At 37.9% G+C, this 23,381-nt stretch overlaps 1 protein-coding gene across 1 annotated transcript in view; it reads left to right on the top strand.

Moving 5' to 3' along the window:
* The first annotated feature begins 463 nt into the window (after window positions 1–463).
* Window positions 464–23,381, top strand: part of taok3 (TAO kinase 3) — a 69,102-nt gene continuing 46,184 nt past the window's right edge. The window contains exons 1-2 of the mRNA XM_015378866.1: window positions 464–615; window positions 21,960–22,065. The gene's annotated coding sequence lies outside the window, so the exon portion shown is untranslated. The remainder of the gene's footprint in view (window positions 616–21,959; window positions 22,066–23,381) is intronic.

Genomic DNA, 23,381 nt, shown 5'->3' with positions numbered 1-23,381 from the left:
ATAAAAAAATAATATTTTATCAAAATTAACTTTTATGTAGCTTTCAGCTATGGAGACCTCCAACTCCTGTGGTCCAACGCTAGATGGCAGCATTGGCTCGAGTATATTTTGTCTTTACTGAAGCAGCGACATAATCAGTATGACTCAGGTCATGCATTTTTAATGATTAGCTAAAAATAAACAAGTAAATTAAATAAAATGGAGGCTTTATATTACTTTTCCTTTTTCCTTGGGGGGTTGGATAGTTCGTTAATGCAAAATCGGTGTCAGATTACAGCTAAAATATGCGCATTGTATTTTGTTGAAGTGCCATAAATCAGCATAATATTGTGTGAATAAATAAATAATAATGTCTCTAAGAAAAAAAGCTAAAGCCTGGAGCGCGCACATCCTCCAGCGCCCCCCCTCCCACAACAGCAGACAACTTTATTTCCGGCCGCCTGTCAAACTAACTGCTCTGCTCTCCCGCTGCTCCGTCATTCAGGAAGTCTAGACGAACTGACAGCACTTCGCCAAGTCGCACAGATATCTTCAAAGTCGGACTAAAAGCACCATACCATTCTTCTTTTTTTCTATGTGACTCTTTTTCCAACTCGGGACCGACTTTCATAAAAGGTGAGCGGCTTTTTTTTCCTGTCTTAAATCTTCTCACCGGTTGTCAGTGAAACAGCTCGCGCTCTCAAACTGAACTGACACTTCCTCTCGTGTCAGCGGCTAAGCTACCCTAGCTACATAAAGCGTTAAGAAGTGGATTTTAATAAGCGCTACTCTGGAGTTGGAGATAATTGCCCGTCGATTTGGTTTGGGTTTTTTTGTCTAATCGTGAGATGGTGAGCAGGTAATAACACGCACACACGCAGCAGCATCAGCTCCGTAGGTTTAAAGTGCGTAGCTTTTTAACCGTGTTTGTTATTATCGCTCCCTTGCACCTGCTTGGAATTGTATTAAAAATGTCGAAAATATGTATTGTTTTTACGTAGAACTGAATAGGGAAGAAGCTTTGGTGTTTGCTCCTGTCGGAAGGAGGAGGGGTGGCTACACTGAGCCCACGGGTGACAGGTTGTAGTGGAAGTGTAAAAGCTGAGGAGGAGGGGGGGTGAAAGACGACAATGCGACTGGAGGGTGCGTGAACTTGTCCTGTGTGTAATTTTAGCGCTGTCATGGAAGTGTGTAGCATCAGAAAACACTGTGGTACCTTCTATTGTAGCCTTGTTGTGAGATTTTACTATCACACAAAAAAAAAAGACACAAATGTCCGCCACAACATGACCCCCCCTCCCCAACCTTTTTTATTTTCAGCAGCAGCCTCGTGTTGCTCACTGTTAAATAACAGTAGGAGCACATATTTTCTGTCTGCGACATAAATGCGCGTCATTTTTGTTATTTCTCACGCGCTCACGGTTTGCTTAAAATGTTCAGCTTTGTCAAACATTTGCAGAACGGCACGACGCTGTGGAAATGGCAGATGTAGATAGCGAGCTGAGCACTAAAACCCAATCTGACCCAACATGACGTCATCTCTGAGAGTAGAGCTCACCAGAGAGAGAGAGATAAAGAGTGTCATTTGTAAAGATTTATCTTAAGAAGGAGTTAAAGACAAGAATCCACAGGGAGAACTGTAATCCTTCATTGACATTTGCACCTGGATGTCATTTACAGCAACATTGTTTTCAGCTTATAGCTTAAAGGAGGGTAATAGTTGAGGAGAAGTTTAAACTCAAGTCACTAGATCTTCTTTTGCGTGAGAGGCTACTGTATAGCAAGCTGGAAGTGATGCTGCACTACCTTAGCTTACAGGAAACTGTGTTTTTCTTTTCTTCTTCCTCTTGAGGTTTCTGATTTTCCTTGCAGGTTTTTTTTTTTGTTGAAGCACCAGTTAAGATTTTCAAATCTGGGTCCTCTCATATCTCCTGGCTGTCTTTTAACTGTGCTCCCAAGAGTGGGAACAGAAAGTGACACACTTCCTTTGGATATGTAGAGCAATTCACTGCATATGATTATTACTTGACCTTGTAATTTGCAAATAAGTGTATCTCGTAGTAGTGGTGTTGCAGACATGATATATGTCAATATACTGCACACATTAGGGATTCTTTGCCTCTTTTTATTTAATAATTTTTTTTTAACTAGCAAATTAATAATAGCATTTCAGTTCAGATTTAAGAACAACTTATGATAAGCTTTTTTTTACTGTGTTGTTACATTAGATATGTAACTGTGTTTTTGAAATGCTTGTAAGAAAATAACTGGGTGATATTTCTTACCAAAGCATTCCAGCAAACCTTTAAATACAGTAAAAGGTTGCACATTTCTTACAAGATTGTTTTCTAGTAAATAAGGGATGTTTCCATTTTTAGATAATAGAAAGGAAAAGTTCTGATGCAGTTATTTTACTGTTAAATCCTTCATTTGTTTTTTGCATTTTAATTTTTTACCCATCTCTGTTTGGTGCATTCACTGACAGGGAAGACATGTGGCCTTGAATGGCCCACCAGTTGGAGATTGCTGTTTTTTTTGTTTACGCAGTTTAATATAAAGTAGTGGGTGCTTATGTATCACTTCAACAATTTGATCCCTGCGAGTTTGGCGGCCTTTTGTTTGAGATTACAGAGAAATATGCATTGAAGAGATAGAAGTTTAAAGAAAAAAAAGGACTTAATTTGCAACATGAGGATGCATAATCGAAATACATGCATGCATTTCCATTTATCATGCATGTTCAAAGTTGATTAAGACCTTTAATAGCACTTGAGAAAAAATATATTTGTACACATGACACATTATGAGGTGAGCAAGAACACCATGTTGTCCTCTGAGCTGAGGGATAAAATTGGTTTTGCCCACATCATGTCTTTACTGTAACCATCTCTTGTATCCCAGTGTATTAAGCAGCCCTTAGAAGTTTGTTAAACATCCAACACTTTAGTTTTTGCAGCATAGTCAGAAAAACTGACTTGCTTCTTTTGCTCCCTTTTAAGAGAAAACAGTAAATAAACAAATAAAATCAGCCCCATAAAAGAGTTGAACTAAATGCCTCCAAGAGAGAAGTGTCATCAAAGGTTAAAGTTGAGCCACCTACAAGCCATCAATGGAGGGTGCCAGAGAGCCCACTTTGTGAATAAGGTTGGGGTGGTCACCAGCAGACCCCCTACTGTCATATTACCATCCTGTTCATTGCTTTTGTGCTATTCATGTGAACATTGTGGAATCTGGCTGGCTGAGTGGTTGACAGTTAAAGTCTGATGGGGGCTTGTCTATGTCACCATGTGTTGGTATCTTTTACTGAAAAGACCAGATCTTTCCTCCTCGGTGGCTGACAAAATATGGAGTTCACTTAACAACAAAACTGTTGTGCAGTGTGCAAAGCTCACAGAAAGTAAACACAATCGACATTATACCTTGAATAGACATACACTTTTCTAATAATGTTACAAAAATGTTTGTAACATTATTAGTTAATAAAAAAAGGAAAAAGTGGTGTCTGAAAATTGTGAATCTTATGGTGTGTCGAATTTCTGTCAGAATTTAGATTTGGGAAAGTTGTAAACTAATGGGAATAGATAATTACTGTGCTTATTCACCAGGCTAAAGGCTGTTAGCATTATAAGATGAGAAGAGTTTTCTATGTTCTGTTCATTCAAACAATAAAGGAACACATGGAAGTAGGAGTGTTTAGAGTTTAGATGCTATTACAATAGATTTAGATTTTAGAAATTAATATAGATTTAGAGAAAACACTTTATTTATAGATAGCACCCTATGCATACAGTACGCAGATTAACAGTTTAAGAATTAGGAACATCTATATTTTAAACCTTCTTCAGTCATTAAACAAGATTTTTTATTTATCTCTATCCTAATTATTTTGACTTTTCTTATTAGTGATAGGAAGAACGGTAAGGTACAAACATGAGGCTGAAGCAATTTCCTTCTTAAAAGAAATTTTGGGAACACTGGTGGTTCGGATTTTTGAAAGTCTACCACACTACAATTCTGAGTTCGAGTTTTATAAGAATTTCTAAACGAAAGCAAAGCTCATATGTTTTCCATCTGAAACAACTCGTTGTATCCAAATTTCTAAAAGCTGGGTGCTCTAAAAATGGATTAAATAATTGTATTTTTTTAACTATCACTAAAGTTGGGAGCCTATCAATATTAAAGCAATGCTTTCAGGCTTAATGTTCTAGCATGTTTAATGTAGAAATGTTCTCCTAGATGAAGAGGGAAATGATCCCCCCCCCCAAACACACACACTTGCACTTCTTTTGCAGATGTGTTCATGCGTACTGCTTTTAATGATGATTTCAAAAGACAGTGAAACTGCACTGCTACAAGATCTTAGTCTTGTAAGGTCTGCATAGTGTTCGTACCAACGTATTAACAGGATTTATCAGCAGCTACCATTTATTGCATAAAAGCTTTAGGAAAAACATTCAGGAGTACTGTGGCCATCATCTGAAGAAGACATTTGAGAGAGCCATCTTTATATAGTTGACATAAAATCACTTTATTTAATAAAAATCTTGTTTGACACACAGCGCCCATTTCTCCTGCATGTTTTTTCTGGATTCAATAGAGACCACGTTATTGCTCCACTGAATAAAATCCGACTCCTTGGAAAAAATGTAAAATGAGCCCAGTGGTGGCCCAGCAGCTGATATACCTGAGTCATGGCCTTTGTCGACTAAATTTTGTCTCGGGGGAGCAGACCGTGATACAACAGATGTGTACTGATCAAATACCTTTGGAGTGACTGTGTAACCTCTGCTGCTCACTCGGCATCTTGTAATGTTCAGATCTTTTGTCATCTGTTGGATCAAACTTTCATTCTTTGAAGCTTTTCTAATGAAAATGTTGTGTACTTGAAAATGAATTAATGATGATATAAAGCCTGTCTCAGGGGCACACGATGATCTTTGATAAACTTTTGTTTTGATTTTGTTTATACATGTTTTAAAAGTTATTTTCTGCCACAACATCTGGCATAAACTGTTTGCTTCTTTTTTTGTAGTGTTCTGCAATATCCCATAATAAAACCCAGTCTGGTAAACACACCTCTAGAGCATAAATATTCTATTTTCTATTCTTTGTGGGTTTTTTTCCTTAGGAATTTGTAATAAAAGTGGCCCTTTTTAAAGTCACTTGCAGTGGGTGTGGAAAGTTAGGATGATGACTTTATTGCAGCCCTTCAGTACAAGAACGCTTCCAATCCTCTTGGTGAATTTGCAGCTGTGACCATGAGTTGCCCCCCTCCCTCTCTTTATAATCCTCATGTTTGGCGACATTTGCCTGCTCTCTCCAGTGTTGTTGTTACATCTCTAAGCCGTTATCTTCTCCTTCATGACCGGGCCAGCTTGATGTGCTATGGAATTATGAGAAGCCAGTCCCATCAGAAACGTACATAGCCACTGGTGACTGCTGACTTGTCTTATGTCTGCCCTCTGCCACTCCTCCAGATCTAGGGCTTAATTTAGCATGGCAGAGAGAAGGAAAAGACTCAGACTTGTATTTTTAGAAATGCATGGCTCACTGTAAAATTGGGTCTTTAAAAATCCAAATAAATTGTCATGTCATAGCCCTACAATTTTTTTATTTTGCAGACTTTCCATTGAATTCCAGTATATAACGCAAGCTTAGCAGAGCTGTGCATATCAGCATGGCTTAGGATACATACTGATGATGGACGTGTTTGGTGATGCGGGTGGGGATGATGTAATCCGCTTCCTCCACACTGATCTAGTATGGGAGCGTCCTTTGACTTACTCTGTGTCTTTGTCACAAAATTCTAACTCAGCAACTGAAGTTGTTAACTTATGGTTTATTTGACCTACAGTTTAAGGTCAGTGCTACAGATTTTCGATGTTTTGCTCTGGGCTTTTATTTTTACTGATGGAGTTATCCAGTTGATGATTTAAAAAAAATTATTTGTGGTTTTGAGGATGATTTTGCTGCAGAGTGGTGGCCTACTGTGGAAAAAAATGCTTGAAAACTCCCCCCCCCCAGAGAAACTAGGCCTTAGCCCAAGCTCTGTGCAGCTCTAATGCTGTAACTGGACAGCCTTCATTGGGTCAAGTGGAGATTTGCCTTTGAATCTGGGGGAGATTTTGTCGTGTTCTCACCAACCAGCAGTGTGTCGGGATAAATGCAGGTTTTAATCATTTAGAGGGAAAATAATTCTGTATTTGCCCAGCTATTTATTTTATGAAACAAATGCAACAGTACGCTTCATCATTTCTATATGCTACACTTCTGTAAAGAGACCCAACCTCATGTCTTCTATTAGTGTGTATTTTTTTTCATATCTGGTTCCTTCAACTAGATGAAGAAATGCTCCAATTAGGCTACGTTCACACTGCAGCCTGAAGTGACCCAAATCCGATTTTCTTTTTTGGCCCATATGCGACCTGTATCTGAGCTTCTCATGGCAGTCTGAACAACACAGATTGGATTTTTTTCCAATGCAACCCACGCCGCTTGGCTATGTGGTCCTGAATCCGATACGAATCTGATCTTTTCAAATGCGACCTGTGTCTGAACTGCCAGGTCGCATTCATCCGACCTGAACGTCATTAATACCCGACAAAGGTCACTATTCTGGGTCTTGCTATGAAGAGGCGGCAAGAAAAACAACAACCATGGTGCACGATGATGCGGAGAGCAGTATTTATGTTTAACCATCTTGAAAAGATTGTGTTTTTAAGGTTGGGAAAGATCCCTAGAAGAGCTCCGGCACTATCATCAATGTTTACTTCCGTAAACATAGAGCATACTTGCCTGTGATGTCATTGCATCCTCTACTGCGCTTGCAGGACACTTGCACTGTATGACTACAGTTCACACAGGAGATCACGTACAAGTCGCATATATTCGGAAATGTGAACGGCAACCCAAAAAAAAGTCGGATTTCACAAATAATCGGAATTGAGCATCAAGGCCTGCAGTGTGGCTTTTGGTGGATTTCCCATGTTCTGATACAGACTTCAGCAAATATCTAGAAACCGCTTTGAGGATTTTTTCTAGCCTTCATGACATAAAGAGAACATTGAGCGCAAATGCAAGGTATGCAGAATATAAGAGACTAAACACTACTGTTTATAGATCTTATTGTGTTATTATTGTGTCTTTAATTGTTGTTTGTTAACATTTCGCATTATTATTGAGATTAGCCATATGGAAATCGTGGTGTCTGTCTGTGTGCTCCCTAGAGAAATCATTCTCGTACCTAAAAATTTTCAGATTTACAAGACTTCAAACGTGTTTCTCGGGTAGACGAAGGTCAAATCTTAAAATCAGTGAAATTTTCTCTCATGAACTTGTTAACACAATTGATTCTTTAAAATTTAAAAACACTTTAGTTTAGTTGGGTTTTTGCAGCTATATTCCTGCTTAATAATCCACAGTAGGAAGGGTTTTCTCAACCTTAAAAGCCCAAATTTAAACAATTGTCCAAATAAATTGTTATTTGAGGGAAGCTCTGCCAGTCGACTCACCTTATTCACTGTTCTCGCTTTCTCATTTTAATGTCCTCTCTACCCAACAGACACGCATATAAGCTTTTGTCGTTCACAGGCAACAATGAACCTGATGTTCAAAGCTAGAAGATTTCAGACCGTAGGATGATAACAATTCATCCCAAAAGGCTTGTAAGGAAGTAGTAAAATTATCAAGCCATCAGTGTATCAAAGAGACCGATTCATGCAAACACCTTTAGTTATTTTTATAGAGACTGATCTTCCTGCCCTTCGTCCGGCTATTGTTTCCTGGTATGATTGTAGGCCCATATCAGGTAGGAAGGTTCTCTTGCACTTTAACAGAGCAAAGGAGCATGATTTATTGAGTGCTAGATCACAATTTAAGATTCTTAATTATAAAAGGCCAAATAACGTGTAGCATTTCAATGATTTTCTTTGCCAGGACAATCCAACTTCTTTTTATATAGCACTTTATAAACAACAGGTTATAAAAAAAGAATGACTGGAAAAATGTATAAAACATTTGATTAAAAAATGTGATTAAAAATGGAAATAAATCCAAGTAAAGGTAGCAACCCGAAAACACCACATTGACAGGAGGAATTTAAGAATAAACCTTTAACAACTTATTCTGGTTCAAAATTCAAGATAAGAAGAGATGCTTCTTCAAAGCTCATGCAAAGATGGCTACTAAAGAGGTCCTTTCAATTTGCAGCGCCATATGAATCATTTTGAAGGTACAATAGCAAAAGGCCCTCTTCGACTGACATCTCCAGCCACGGCTGATCACAGCAGATCTGAGAAGTGGAACATGGGTGGCTCAGAGAGGGGCAAGAGCCTTTAAAGGCTTAAAAACAAAAATGAGTTTTAAAATGGACAGACATCTAGTGTAGAGAGCATATGATGCTTTCAAAGTGACTGAGATTCTATAGCAAAGAGTATGAAAATTGAATGATGTATTTTCTACAAACTGGGCCTGATCTCTGACCACTCACCACTGATTCTAGGTGGACAGCAGCTAGCGGTTCACAACCGAGGCTCCTAGATTATTGTGCAGCTTAAACAGATGCTTCTTATTGTAATACAGGCAATGTTGACATTTAAAAATGAATGCTAACGTTAGTGTAAAAGTCTGGACACTTAAAAGACTCCCATAAAAGACAGCATTTTTGTTGATAGTTTTCAAAAAGGGCTTTTACAACTATTTCTATGTGCAGTAGTCGAATGGTTTGAAGGGACACATTAGCTTTTTCACCTCCATCTTTAAAAACAATACTAGAGTAGGAAAAGTCCAGAAGAACGGTAAATATTGAAACACAGTGGTTTGCAGCAAATCAAGACATTTTAATGTTGGTACAATTGTTTGTATCATATTTCACTGTTATTTGTGCATTTTGAAACTTTTCTTTGTTCATAGTCTCACAAACTATAGCCTGTGTTTTTCTTGCCATAACCTGCTCTAGAGGAGCTGATTGGGTTTGTTTATCTTCTAAGCCAAACCTGGCAGCCTAGCTTTATGTCCTTGCAATTGAACTTGTTTTCCATTGTTTTTTGGGTAACTCGGAAATCTTCTGATTGACACCTCTGATCTGCTTTTTTGCACATGAACCCTTCTAGGGGAAAAAAATGATCTAAAATATACCCCTCAAAGTTTCTATGATGAGGTTGCTCTCAGGGCATTTTTTATTTATTTTCTTTTATTTGTATCTTTTTTTGCATAAGAGCTAAAGCAGATTGGATGAATCTGTGAGATCTAAAAGAGGAAAGGAGTGGCTAAGTTCTAAGCCTAAATTAATTCTCAATCTAATTGCTGGCAAACTTTACATGGGATAAAACTGAAGTCCTGAAGCTAAAAGCCCATGGGCCCTCTCCTACTCTACGTAAACCCTAATGATGATATCCATAATTTATACTGTCAGTGTATATTCAAAAAAGGAAGAGTAAGCGACAAAACACAAGGGAAATGACTCAGTGGCCCAGATGCACACTTCTTTCGGGGGGTTTCCTCTCCTGCATTTCCCCTCTCTCTGTGTCTTTTATCTTGCATTTAGTGTTATTTTCTTTCCAGTCTTTGTTTCACAAAGAAAACAGCCGTGTATTGAATTTGTATTGAATTACAAAATATAAATACAGTATTATTTTTGCAACAATTTTCTTTGCAATTATACTTTTAACATTTTTTCCCCAAAGTAATCACATGAAACAATCAATGATGTTTGTTAGGTTCCTGTTAAAAGGAAACCATTTATTTTTAATGATATGTTTAATATACACTGTGTGCAGAATTATTAGGCAAATGAGTATTTCAACCACATCAACCTTTTCATACATGTTGTCTTACTCCAAGCTGTATAGGCTTGAAAGCCAACTAACAGTTAAGTAAATCAGGTGGTGTGCATCTCTGTAATGAGAAGGGGTGTGGCCTAATGACATCAACACCCTATGTATGTGCTTAATTATTAGGCAACTTCCTTTCCTTTGTCAAAATGGGTCAGAAAAGAGATTTGACAGACTCTGACAAGTCAAAAATTGTCAGATGTCTTTCAGAGGGGTGCAGCAGTTCGGAAATTGCCAAGCTTTTGAAGCGGGATCATCGCACAATCAAGCGGTTCATGGCAATTAGCCAACAGGAGCACAAGAAGTATGTTGAAAAAAGAAAACGCAAAATAACTCCCCATGAATTGAGAGGGATCTAGCGTGAAGCTGCCAGGAAGCCATTAGCCACTAGTTGTGCCATATTTCAGAGCTGCAACATGTCTGGAGTGCCGAGAAGCACAAGGTGTGCAATACTCAGGGACCTGGCCAAGGTAAGCCAAGCCGAAAAAAGGCCACCTTTGAACAAGTCTCACAAGACAAAACGTCAAGATTGGGCCAAGAAATATCTGATGACTAATTTCTCCAAGGTGTTTTGGTTTGATTAAATGAGAGTGAGTCTTGATGGGCCAGATGGATGGGCATGAGGCTGGACCAGTAAAGGGTTCAAGTTCCTTATCGACTCAGATGCATGCAAGGTGGAGGTGGGGAACTTTGTATGGTCTGGTATCATCAAAGATGAGCTTGTGGGACCTTTTCAGGTTGATGATGGAGTCAAGATCAACTCCCAGACCCACTGCCAGTTTCTGGAAAGCACCTTCTTCAAACAGTGGTACAAGAAGAACCATTCAAGAAAAACATGATATTCATGCCGGACAATGCTCCGTCACTCGCATCAAAATACACCACAGCGTGGCTGGTCAGATAAAGTCTAAAGGAGAAAAAATAATGACATGGCCCCCTTGTTCACCTGATCTGAACCCCATCGAGAACCTGTGGTTCTTCATGAAATGTGTGATCTACAAGGAGGGAAAACAGTCCACCTCTCTGAACAATGTCTGGGAGGCTGTGGTGGCTGCTGCACCCAATGTGGATCGCACACAGATCAAGACACTGACAGAGTATATGGATGGATGGAAGGCTTTTCAGCGTCATAGTAAAGAAAGGTGGCTATATTGGTCACTGATTTGTTTTTGGTTTTTTTGTTTTTTTTATGTGGCAAATGTTTTTTTCTGAATTTTGAGTTATATTGGTTTACCTGGCGAAAATAAACGTGAGATATATTTATATATATATATAGAGATATATTTGTTTTTTATTACGTTGCCTAATTCTGCACACACAGACATCCTCATAAAATGGCCAAATCTAAAAAAAAAACAAAAAACACATCAACTTCCAAAAATATGAAACTTTGATATTAAGGAGTCTTTTGGGTTGATTGAGAACACAATTGTAGCCCAATAATAAAACTAATTCTCAAAAATACAACTTGCCTAACAATTCTGCACACAGTGTAATGAAAACAATTTGGCCAAATTTCCCCCACTTTGAAGTTCCTAATACTCTGTGAATTGTAGCATCCTGGTCACTCAAATCTAGGGTATCTGTTACAGTGAAAAGTCCACCTAGCTGGCTGAACATGCTGTATTCCTGCAAAGAAAACAGTTAAAGCCAGGCAGACATTGTACTTTTTTTTATTTTTATTTTTTTCCCTTTTCAGGCCAATTCTCCAGTCAAACAACAATTTTTTGATCGGGCCGACTTTCAGCCCTATCGTGCGTTCTGCGTCATCTAGTGTACATGGTGTAACAAGGGGCGATTAGCCTCTCACGACCACCTCCCGATCAGGAATCGTAAGGTTAGGAGAAAACCAAACATGTTTGAAATTCAGTCGGCCTTCGTTGGGTCACATGACAGCATCAGGTCACGCAGTGTGAGAACATGCATCGTGAGCTGTGAACTTATAAACCCTGCGGTTTTGTCTTACAGTTTCAGCTGTAGCTGGGTGCAATGGTTGAAAATATCTTAGTGTATGCCCAGCTTAATGCATTGCACTTGATAAGTAGTATCCTACCTAATACTGCAGCTGAGCAGTCCTATGCCAGAGCCAATGTTGCAGACACTGATGTTACAGCTCTAACCAATCAAAATGATCAAAACATTTGTGATTAGGATTTTCTTTTCTACCATAATAGAGCATCTATAGCACAAACACAGACTGTTAATTAAAATGCAAAGCTTTAATAAAGTACTGTCTGTCCTCTTTGCTTTCCCTTCAAGAACATGGCCTTTAATAAAGAAAGAGAGAACTGGTCCACCTGGGATACATGTATCCTATTTAAGCTGTTCACTCAGCTGAGAGGCTTAGCTCATGTTCATTTTTCTGGCTTTATCCAGATAGCAGTTGCGAAAATGCTTTTATTCCCCACAAACCTTGGTTAACATGTAAAGAAAAAGGTAAGGTAGGAGGTCTTTACTCTTCTTGCAGCTGTGATTCCAGGCCTCCTTTCTCAGTCAATTGCATCAGATAATAAACAATTTCGTTCACCATATCTGAGAAAGATGGACGTGTAAAGTTGGTAGTTACTAATTTCTGCTGTTTACCAATCTCTCCCAGCTAATTGCAGCTCAACTTCTCCATTATATTTTTGTCTTTTTAAATATTTTATACGAATAAAAATGTAAAAAAAAAAGCAATGGCATATTGTACTTTTTTATTTTTAATAAGTTTCCTTCTTCCCTTCTGTCATTATGTCTACTTGCAGTTAGGTCTGCATGATGGTCCATCCACAGACCTGCTGCATGTCGACATGGATGTCATGGATTGGAAAACCATGTTAGGCTTTAGAGAAGTGCACTCAGCTTTCACGTGCCAGATTGTGCAAACACTGAAGCTTCAGCTGATGTGTTATTCTATTTTTAAGTCATATTCTTTTCCAGAGTTTGTCTGAATTCCAAAGCTTTTTTATACTTTTTTTTTCTTAACCTCGATAAAGTTGAGAATTGATAGTATCATTATACAACCTTTGATTATTGCCCAGTCGATATGACCTCAGTTCTAGCTGAGCCTGGGTGTATTTGCCCACTGGGAGGGACCGTTACACACATTGATGGTGACACCAGCACTTATTGAATGACCACACCGGTTCCAGAAGTAGAAAGCCATGATACTAGTTACAATGTGACCCAAAGGTCAATACCTTAAAATATGAACTCCATTTAATTCCAACTTGACTCTATTTGTCCCAAATGCAATTTGAGTTTTTCCTCTAGGTGCAGTTTAAAAAATACAGTGCAGTTCACTGCACTATATGGTTCATCAAATGTGTTCTGTGTTTGAGGTTGTAGAAGATTAACAGAGGGTACACTCACATGGCAGGCATTAATGCTCAATTCAGACTTTTTCGTGAAATATGTGATCTCCTGTGTGAACTGCATTCATACACCTTAAGTGTCCTGCATGCGGAGTAGAACACGCAATAATGTACCAAGCAAGCCTGCTCTGTGTTTATGGAAATAAACATGGTGCTCAATAGTGACCTTTGTCCGTTATTAATGCCATACAGGTGGAATGAATGCGACCTAACCATAAACACACAGGACGCATTTGAAAAGATCAGATTTGTATCAGATTCAGGACCACATAGCCAAGTGGCCTGTGTCTCATTAGAAAAAAATCAGATCTGTGATGTTCAGACTATCATGAAAATATCAGATAGAGGTCACGTATGTGCAAAAAAATTGGATTTGGGTCACTTCAGGCTGCTATGTGAACGTAGCCAGAAAGGTCTCTAGATGTTGGAAGTCCTATTTGGAAAAAATGTTTATTGATAAACCTCTGATTGTTTAAAAGGTATTCACTCTTACATTCACACAGCACTTATTACATTTGTCCTTATACATCATTTTCATTTATGATATAATACCAGTATTGCAGTTTTAAGTATTGACTGATGCCAATATTGACCTGATACAATATCAACGTGAATCATGCATGCTTTTATTAATTATTTATAGGCATGGTCTTATATAAAATAGTGACAGTATTATATCCTTAAGCAAATATTTCAGTTTCATACCCTAATAACCATATTCTAATTTATGTAGTTTTTAAAAGTCTAGAATAAAAAGAATATAACAATGAAAGGCTTGCTGGATTGTAAGCCTCTCGATAGCCATAGCTAATTTTGTCAGTGGAAGCTGTTTTTAGGTTACAGAAATGACAAGCATGAACAAATGTACACAAAGTGCTACGGAGGGGTTTCACTTGAAGCCTAATCAAATACAAATTCCAACAACTCCAAAGTGGTTGACAATAGGGGTGTGGTAAAAAATCTATTTGGGGATATATCAGGATCTTCGGCTACCCAATATTATATGGATCTTTCAGTTCCTTATATCGTTAAAAAAATATCTAAGACCCTGTGGGAAAATGGGCTACCTTTACCGCCACTCTGGTAGATGACACTGTGGAGCCCTTTCACAGTTTGCCATCGCATAATTTCTCTAGTCGAGGCAGTCACAGTGGAAGATGTGGACTGATTCAAACCCCGAACATGGATTCTGATGAACATATACAGAAATTGCTTTTTATCTATACATTTCACTTAGATGGCTGGGTAAAATATCGCAGTATCGCAGTACGATATTGCAATAATATCGTATCATGACTCAAGTATTGTGAGACTTATCATACAGTATCACAACACTCATGCCAATACCCACCCCTAGTTGACAACTTGTTACCAGTATAGTCAAGGAGCTTTCTGGATCAGTAACAGTAGTATTTGTTTAGCCTGATGTAAAAGGTAGCTTGTTTATTTCATAAAAGTTACTTTCAACGTTGTAAATAGCTATGGATGCCCTGAAAAATAGCTTTCTCTGGCTGCTACTGTCTGAATGCACATAGTGCAACCTTCTTCTTCCAAGTCATGAGGCTACAGCTCTTCACAACCTGAGCCCTCTCTCTGTCGAGATTTTTATTTAAAAAAGTGTCTATACCACAGGACCAGTATGACAGAAATCTTTTGTGGTTTTTAAAAATGTCTTTTGTATATTATGGCACATCAAGAAACCAGTAGGGATGCTCGATGTTGCCTTTTTTGTCGATATTCGATATGCCAATATTCCAAATGCTGAATTTTCGATTCTGATATAAGCCGATACCGATATAAACTAATTTCACATCATGACACTTACAAAATTTAAGCATAACCTACTTTGTGATGCCACACTACCCACTGTATATTCCACAAATAATTACCCTTGTAGAGGATAAAAACAGCATTTCAACTTCAGGAAAATGCTAAATTTGACATTTATTTTTAACACTGTCTCAAACAACATTTTTGAATATGCTCTTCCTTAAATTAACCATGCAATGAATATTCAAACAAGAGATAAATCTCTTTTCTTCACAAATATGAAAAAAAATGTACCTCACCAGTACAGCTGTATTGCACAGAATTGAATGTAAACACAAATGAAGTCCAGTGTACGATCTCTGTTGAAGGACGAAGTCTTGGTTCCACCACACATGACAAGGACCTCACATTCGTTGCAAATCGCAAACTTCAAGTCATCTTTTGAAACTTTAAAAAAGTTCCACACCGCAGACATTTTTCGTTACAAACAGTGTAGCTTCGCTGCTGCTACACGTTTTGTCGTCTGGCGTGGTTCAACGACGTCATCAGGGAGTGTCGCGTGTTGGCCTCTATTTACGCAGAGCTCTTTGTTTTTATTCAGTGGTCTGTGGGGATCTCTCTTTAGCTTTGCAGTTAGTCCCCTCTGCAGCCCCGCTTTCTCTGTCTTGCGCATCTCTTCCTTTGTCAGTTATTTTCCCCTGTTGTTTTGTTGACATCTGTCCATAGCACTCCGCAGCTTTTTAAATGGTCAAAAATGTCAGCATATAAAACATTTTGTGACCGTAGCTCCAGCAGGCTTTGGCGATCATAGATGCGGGTTTCTATGTTTAGTTTGTATCCTTTTAAGCAGCATTTTTTGTGAAATTGTCGAGGGGAGCTGCTCTTGGCCACTGCCTTGGAGCGCCGCCATGGTAACTTAAGTGATGAACAGATTAGATTTAGTCATGATGTCAAATGTGGAACCAGGCTTTTTGTGGTGTTTCATTAAAAAACATGTCACTCAGGGCATCTGAAATGCCATGGATCAACCAATCAGATGCATGAAAGCCATACCTTCATTATATAGGTCAAAAGGTCTATTTCCCTTTATTCTAGTGTATAGCAAATAGAAATAAGGTTTCTCATTATAACTGACTCAAAAAAACAAAACCAAATCTATTTGGTTTAGTGTTTTTTTTGAAGCCATAGTTGCAACAAAAACAGTATTTATACAACCTATTATGATACTGTCATTAAAAAAGAAAAGAAAAAAAAAAAGAAAAAAAAAGCTGGATAAAACGGGATGGATGAAACCAGTATTCAGGCGAGTCAGACAGTAGGAAGCTTCAAAGCATTAAATGACAAAATAAACAAACAGAACAGAAATGTAATGCGGGCTGCGATGGATCAGCAGACCTGCAGCGGCTGCAGGGGGAAGAGTTTCGCTCATTACTGACACTCTCATAAAAGGCAGGATCAGCCAATGCATGGCCAACGAGAAGCAGCGCTAAGCCGTCCAGAGCATCCCCGATGCAGCAACCTCAGTGAGCAGACAGGAGACCGTTCCAGGTCGTGGAAATGGTTCAGAACAGGAACAGTCTGAGATCCAGGAGTCCGTAGCCCGACCAGGGGTTCCGACTCAAACAAAAACAGACAGATCCAGGGTTCCAGGAATCCACAGAGCGTTCAGGCAGGTTCAGAGTTCTAAGAGTCCAGCAGGGAGCTCAGACAGACACGCTCAGATGGAGAGCCAGGACACGATCAGGAGACAAACGCCAAACCCTCCACTGGCCTCTGGGGTCAGGACAAGAACCAGGGGCTTAACTAAAAATCAAAAAACAAACAAACACAATTAACTAACATGGTAAACTAGGGATAATGATCTGGCCCCGATAGCTGGGCTGAAACCGTATATAAAGCAGATTGAACAGGTGGATAAGATGAATGATAATTAGAGCGCAGGGAAGGAACGGCAGGTGAATAAAATTAGTAGTTAGATCAGCAACCGGGGGCTGCAGAGTTTAGACTGTAAAATTCTTACACTATTCATTGTCTCTTAATGTTCCCCATGCAACTATCTTGTGGATTTTTCTTTAAGCCTTCAAAATATGGACTAGTAACGCTAAATATATTTGGTTACAATACTAAGCATTTTTTACACTATCTTAACATGGTAACATGCAGCCAGATTTCAGGCAAACAAGATGAGAAAGAAAGATACTTTTATTTGCAAGATTTCATAAGCATTTGAGTTTAAGACCTCATCAAACCTAAAACAGAAAGTGACCCGAAGGAAGTCTAGTATGATTAGCCAGCACTTACAGTATAATCTATAAACTTTAAAATCCCATCTGCTGCTTATTCTGCGTTTGCTGAACTACAGCAGCATTTCAATACCTTAACCTTTGTAATATGCTTCCAAAAGTTCAGTGAGAAAGGAAATGAAATCAAGAGAAGTAGAGTTTTTCTGGTAATCTGAGCACTCTCTTACATGGTCTCCTCTTCTGGTTTAAACTCACCCTAAAGCTTAAAAAAGATATATTTAGATCTTATTTAAAGAACAAAGGTTAATAAGATTAGGCCAATTTATCCACCTGAAAGTCAAGCCTGAAGTCTGTGATCTCAGATCAAAGTTCACTAAATTAACCTTTCCTTTTTAAGTGCTTTAGCCTGTTAGTCAGGTATGCCCAATGCTTTTTGGAAACTACTTCTGTGTGTAGTCTGTCTTTAACCAATAGTATTTTAAAGATGTACAGTAAGCTTAAGCATAGCACCACATTTTTCCAAGAAAATTGTTTAACCATGGTTAAAAGGTTCATGCCTATAAATTTAACTCCAAAGTAGAGGAAAAAAGTCCCAGATTATTGCCCAACAGGTTAAAAAAAATTACATGGGCTTGTATCTTAGTGAAAATAATATAAAAAAACCCCGTCAAGTCTGTTATGGGATGCTTTTATAAACGTTCAATGGAAATGATCATTCTCAATAAGCTGTAGGTTGTCTGATTTGACAAAAAGGTCAAACATTAAAGGTCGAGCAAAAAATCTCTTTACAACACAGCGCATTGACGTTTGGGCAAATATGATCAATTAGGATTTATTTCTATAAGTGAGAAATACATCGATTTGTAGTTTCTTGCCAAAAAGCTTTGACATAAACCGGTTATCTATTGATTATTTTACTATGTCAGCATACATTCCCTGTATCGTTTAGGTCTAATGTAAATAAGTCTTTTCAAATATGAGGATATTGCTCACCTAAAGAAGCAGTGTTTTATTACTTAAAAACAGTCAAACCACAGGGAATTCACTGGTACCACCGTATCCATGAGTAGCTCCCACTTTCTCCTTTACTCTCTCTGATGTGTAAAATAATCAGAGGGACCACTGAATAATGTAACAGCCCCATGCTCTTTCACACCGTCTGCTTCATTCGTTCAGTTTGTATGTTATGAGCCTGAGATACCTGGAGAAAAGCAGGATAGAATGATTATTTGTGATTAAAACACTAAGGAACTGGTAAAAGCATAACAGTAGACCACACATAGCATTGACCTGGTTCAATTGTGTTTGTTGCCGACAAGGATAAATGTTTTTAATAGAGAAAACTCCAGGATTTACCCCAGAGGGATTGGCATTTATCATACGCTACAACTCCTCTGAATTCAAGGGTGGGTGGAAAGAAAAAAAAGATTTTCATCCCACATAGAGTCAGATTTGTTTAGCGTAAAGTGTTTAACCACTACCATGCCTGTGTGTTTCCATGCGTCAGTTATCTGCAAATTCCCTCCTCCTTTTCAGATCTGTTTGAATGAATCAGTACAAAGACACTGCAATGATACAAAATGGTTACTTCTGACTGTAAATATTAAGGTTTTGGTTCTGTAAAAAACTTTTTTTTCTCTTAAAGACTATATCCTAAAGATCACTTTCTGGTTAGATGGTTATGAATATTATGAGCATAGCAGGCCATGGACATTATGAGAGGGAACATTTAAGTAAATACACCATCAGATATTATCATTCAACTGCTGATTATGATCTCACTTGGTTTATTGCTTTTAGTCCACTTCAAAGATCTAAAATCACAACAGATTACCTATGGATGGATTAACTTAAAATTGGACTTGAACCTTTTTTATAGCCACATTCTGGAAAAAATAAATGTGTGTTTCTCAGATAGCAGGTAACTCCTGTTATTACATAAAACAGAGTACCTTAAACATTTTGTAACAGTCAAATGTGTCCTGAAGCTTGTGCGTGAGGTTCACAAATAAAATAAAAACTTACACCTGTATCATTTCCTTTATCTACCTCTTAGCTAATTTGTGCTCAAAATGGTCTGTCTCCAATGTATTCCCCTTATGATGTCATCAGGAGAAATTAGCTGTTCAGAGCAGTCTTTAGCAGTCCATCGGTCAAGTTACGGCCTTCACCTAATGTATTATTCCACGCTCCTAGCCGCTATCTTTACAAACTCTGACTGGCTGTCATGGTTGCGTATTGCCGGGGCCTTCGGGAGGACTTTGAGTCTTTTGTATTTATTAAATCCTATTACCAATGTTCCAGTGTGTTTAATGTAGTAAATACAATCTAAGCAAATATTTTCTTCATTTTAAATGTTTCATGTTTTTACTTTAAAACTTGTCCCAATATCAATATGGAGGTATGTGTTATTCAGTAATGGTGATAGGACTGTGAGTTTAATGTGAGTATTAACGTTTATGATGACAACATTTTTCGCCTTTTTTAGGTTTTATGTCATTTTTGTGTTTGTTTGCTGCAAAATATTGATATCACTTTCCAGCTTAACCTGTTTGTAAAATTAAGGTTACTTTAAACTAGGATCAATAAATTTTTGCGTTGTATGTTCATTATTGATTTATTCATTGTGGGATTTTGCCTCTTTATACGGTTTATTGATTGTTGTTAGTAGAAAACTCAAGGTTTATTTGGTATTTTTGTCCTTTATCTCACTTAACGCTTATCTCACTTGTTTATATATATATATAGACACACATTGTATGTTAATCATATGTTGGGCGCTTTAAAATGATAAAACTCACCAGTTTTTGAAGGTGAACATGAATGAAACAAAAATGCATTTCTCAATGGATAGTCTGTCTATATCTTTTCATAACTTTTTGACCACAAATGCCAAGCTGGGAGGAGCGACCAGAGAGAAAGAGAAGTGCAGCCTTAACTTTCCCAGAGGCTCATTGCAAGCGTCAGTTTGTGTTATAAATCATTCAGAGGCTCTTAGAATGAGCACAATACATTTTTATCCCCGCTCTCTTGTCCCTCCATCCTATCGGCCTGTTTTATTATTGAATACAGCTCCTCTGAGCACATGGTCTGCCACATGGCTCCTTCAGAATGGACAAAACAAGAGGTGGAGGTTTAAATAGGAGCACAAAGGACAGGGGTAAAAATGTAATTTAAGGGGAGAAGGAGAAAAGGTGTTCTAATTTATTCAGAGTTCAAAGAAAAGTCACACCGTCATTAGCATGCAGAATCCTGAATAAGCTTCACAACTGTAAGGCTACTTGTACAGAGTTTGTTTCTGTTTGTGTTGGGGAAAGGTCAGGTTTTGTTTGCTGCTAACACTGCAAAGGCTCCACCACCTGCTTGTCAGGACAGAAACAGGGCAGTGGCTGACAGCGCTCTTCTGTCAGGATAACTCGCTCAGATTTGATGTGGCGTTGTGAATAGATTGCGTGTGTGTCTGTTTGGGTGAAGGAGAAATATTGTGCCTTCTGGTGGGTGAACAAGCAAAAGGTTGTGTTTATAGGAGTTGTTACGATCTGCCCTTGATCATTAATATAAGGATAATGAGGACTGTCTTTAGCACAGAAGTCATTTTCAATTTTGTTTCATTTAATCAGAGCTGCTGTTGACCTGGTGTAAGCTCTGACCTTTATGACCTATATGAGCAAAAAGAAGTAGAATATATCCAGATGAAATACCTGACCATTTCACTACAAATATGCAAATTAAAAACCTTTATCTTAATTTATTTTGTCATGTACAAGTCTGCAATCTTTCCTTTAGCAGATTGAGTAACTGGCAGAGGGTGATTACTTAAGGATAATAACAAATGGCATATACCAAAGAGTTGTTTGAAGCCCATTGAGTCATTTCATATTTTGCTCTTTTTTTATAGTTATATGAAAGCTTTATATGTGTTTACACAAGGCGGGTGCCACCTGTATCCCTCTTATCTCTAGTTTTATCAGCCAATCAACATAAGGAACCTTTTATTTAAAATCTAAAATGCCGTTAAAGTGCTTGTTAGAAAACAAGGAATGGAAAAGCAAACATCAATTTGATGACTGGTGTATTTGCAAAAAATTTCCATGAGCTCAACGAATCTGGTACTCTCGCTGAACGAACAGCAGAGTTTGACTTTTTCCATTACTCTATCAAAAACTTTTCGTTATTTTAATAAACTATTTGTAACCAATTACCTAAAGAAAGAAAAAAACATTATTTATGTAAAAATTGTCAGGATATTCAGCTCATTTTGAACCCCCAAAAGCTTTAGATTTAAAAGGAAATAGAGAACAAGGCTTAACTAAGCCAAAGGAATTTTGAATGATTTAAATTATTTTAAAAATGTAATGACAAACGGGATTAAGTTTTTTATGACTTTTTGTTTTGACTATTATTAAATTTTCTACTTACAGGCCGAGGCAATATTGATACAGTTATCTGTATAAAGTAATTTGTAAAAAGAATGTAGCAGACGAATGTTTTAAACTCAACTACCGGTAAGTGGATTTTGCAGCTTCCCCCGCCTGCTGGTTCATGATCAGTGCCTGGCATCCCAGGGTGGGCCATGGCACTGTTGGCTATAGCCCAACTGTCAGTGGTCCTTTTTTGATTTATAAACATCATATTTCATAAAGTTTATATTTTTGGACTAACATTGGCTTGGTTTGTTAAATAGGTAAAGTCCTCTTTTTTTTTTTTTTTTTTTTTTTTTTTTTCTTGCATTAAAAAAGTGCCATCTAACCGGTTACTTGTTTCTTCCTCATTTGAAACATCAGGAACGGTGTTGCTCCAGTCATGAGGGAAGCTGACCCTGTTCAGGGTTTACTCTGAGGAGAGTGGAGACAGAGGACAAGTTGCGCACCCTTTCACACATTTCCTACCGTAAGTCAAAACACACCTGATTCTCTGTTGCTTTTTCCTCATTTTTTGTGCCAGGGAGCTAAATTTTATTTGTCTTTACTATAATCACATATGATATTTTCTTTTTACCACTGTGAGCAAACATTTTACCAACAAAGGTTGTTGTACCTGTGCATGTGAACACAAAGATGCTTCTCTTTGCACAGTTACATAAGCAAACAGTGAAAGCCTCAGCCACCCTTCTGCTGGGTCCTGGTTTTCCTTGTGTTGAAAGCACAGTGCCCTTCTGGCTGTCTGATACGCAAACACATGACCAGCTTTGTCTTAATGGTTTCCCAGATCTTTATTTTTATTTATCAAGTAAACATAATTAGAGTTTATTTAGATTGGTGACGGATTCTCTTTATATTTCTAAATTCTATGACTCTATTTTGTTTTTTGTTTTTTTTTGTAAAATATATTCTTTTCCTTTAAGCATAGTTCCGAGTAGTCATCTTCATGCTGTATTTGGTGATGAAAGCCTCAGGTTAATCTGTTTGGAGTCCTTTATCATTTGAGCAATAATGTAAACCTGTCTCTCAGCTTGTCATTTCTGCTTAGAGAACCAGCAACGACCATTAGGTTTAACAAAAAGTCAAGTGTATGTTTTTTTTATGTGCTTTGGGTAACCCTTTCTTCTCTGAGTAACATGCTGATTTGTAAAATGGTTATGGCGATGGACTAGGACAGCAAATCACTTGACTTCAGGAACATATCTCTTGGTAAAATTTGATTTCAAAGAAAAGATTTCTGAGCTGGCGGACTCTGGTATGGCTAATGTTCAGATGGTGGCAGATTTCAGAAACTGTCCTCTTGAAATGCTGGTGATGGAACAAATAGGTTAGTTTCTTGAAAAGTTTTAACTCATGTTTCCTAAAATAATTCTGCTAAAGATAATATAGTTTGTATTGACCTTGTGTATTGACTTTATACCTCATGAAGAAAGGATATATCCTCATCAGATACTGATATCGGAAAACGGTCAGATGTCAGCCAAAAGAACTAACACTGGAATACTAGCCAATTGCAAAATCGCAATCCGATTCTTTATTGAAGGTAACACATCAGGGCAATATCTTCAACACTGGAACCTAGAAATGCAGTAACATAAAACATCACATTTTATTTATATTGTGTAGGGGTGGAACGGTTCACAAAATCCACGGTTAGGTTCGGTTCACGGTTTCGTGGTCACGGTTTTCGGTTCGGTTCGGTACAGTATATGTTGATTGTTAGCCTGACATGTTGGTCATGTTGCTGTTAGCATAAACACAACGTATTGCACAATGCTTGCACAC

The sequence above is a fragment of the Cyprinodon variegatus genome, unplaced genomic scaffold (assembly GCF_000732505.1).
Source record: "Cyprinodon variegatus isolate N-32 unplaced genomic scaffold, C_variegatus-1.0 Scaffold180, whole genome shotgun sequence".
NCBI classification, from domain to species: Eukaryota; Metazoa; Chordata; class Actinopteri; order Cyprinodontiformes; family Cyprinodontidae; genus Cyprinodon; species Cyprinodon variegatus.
The sequence above is the reverse complement of the archived record's forward strand: the minus strand, read 5'-3'. Positions and strand labels throughout refer to the sequence as shown.